This window comes from Rattus norvegicus, chromosome 1, assembly GCF_021556685.1.
Source record: "Rattus norvegicus strain SHRSP/BbbUtx chromosome 1, alternate assembly SHRSP_T2T, whole genome shotgun sequence".
Lineage (NCBI taxonomy): Eukaryota > Metazoa > Chordata > Mammalia > Rodentia > Muridae > Rattus > Rattus norvegicus.
In genome coordinates, this window is record NC_141534.1 from 106,369,137 (window position 1) to 106,370,546 (window position 1,410).

Consider the following 1,410-nt stretch of genomic DNA (forward strand, 5'->3'; position numbering starts at 1 on the left):
GTCCTTTCGCTGCTGCGTCTGCAGCCATGAGTATGCTCAGGCTACAGAAGAGGCTTGCCTCTAGCGTCCTCCGCTGTGGTAAAAAGAAGGTCTGGTTGGACCCCAATGAAACCAACGAAATCGCCAATGCCAACTCCTGTCAGCAGATCAAGAAGCTGATCAAAGATGGCCTGATCATCTGGAAGCCTGTGACTCTCCATTCTCAGGCTCGATGCCGGAAGAAAACCTTGGCCTGACGGAAGGGCAGGCATATGGGCATAAGGAAGAGGAAGGGTACTGCCAACGCTCAGATGCCCGAGAAGGTGACCTGGATGCGAAGGATGCGGATCCTGCGCCGGCTTCTCAGGAGATACCGGGAATCTAAGGAGACTGACCGCCAAATGTATCATAGCCTGTACCTGAAGGTCAAAGGGAATGTGTTCAAAAACAAGCGGATTCTCATGGAGCACATCCACAAACTGAAGGCAGACAAGGCCCGCAAGAAGCTACTGGCTGACCAGGCTGAGGCTCGCAGGTCTAAGACCAAGGAAGCACGAAAGCGCCGGGAGGAGAGCCTCCAGGCCAAGAAGGAGGAGATCATCAAGACTCTGTTCAAGGAGGAAGAGACCAAGAAATGAAGCTTCCCTCATGTCTGTACATAGTGGCCAGGCTGTGGCCTCATGTGGATCAGACATTAAAATAAAACAAGCCTTTGTCCTTGAAAAAAAAAAAGTCATTTTACTTGTGCTAGCAAAACACAGATATGCCTCAAAAAACGCACTTAAAATAATAATTTTTGGGGTTGGGGATTTGGCTCAGTGGTAGAGTGCTTGCCTAGCAAGCGCAAGGCCCTGGGTTCGGTCCCCAGCTCCGAAAAAAAGAAAAGGAATAAAAAATAATAATTTTTTTGCATCATAAAACCAAAAATAGAAGCAGCGTATGAGCAGCTGTACCACACGTGTTAGTGCACCTGAAGCACGCTGAGGCATCACGCCACAGACACACCTGCTCATCCGTGCTCACTGCTTCTCTAGTCACAGAAACCAGGAAGTGGAAGCAGCCTGAATGTGTGGCAGCAGATGAATAGATAGAGAATGTGGTGCTGACACAATGGAGCTTTTATTTGGCTGAAAAGAGAAGAATCATGTTCTCCGAGGGAAGATAGATGTGACTGCACATCATGTTAAAAGATCTCAGACAGCTTCCAAATGACAAGTGCTGCATGTTTTACCTCACAGGTAGACTCTAGATTAAGATATATTACAAACAATAATCTTACTCGATATGTTTCACTACATAGAACACAAAAAGTAGAAGGGGTTCGGGTGTGGCAGTTCAAGGCTGTCACTCCAGCACTTGAGAAGTGGATGCAGGAAGACTTTCAGGTCAAGGCCAACCTGGGCTTACTGGAAGTGCTGGGTCAGCCTGGGC

General features: G+C 48.1%; 1 pseudogene across 1 annotated transcript; it reads left to right on the forward strand.

Moving 5' to 3' along the window:
- Positions 1-705, forward strand: Rpl19-ps23 (ribosomal protein L19, pseudogene 23; annotated as a pseudogene). Its single transcript, XR_015651391.1, has one exon. The product of XR_015651391.1 is annotated as a ribosomal protein L19, pseudogene 23 (transcript).
- Positions 706-1,410: the final 705 nt, after the last annotated feature.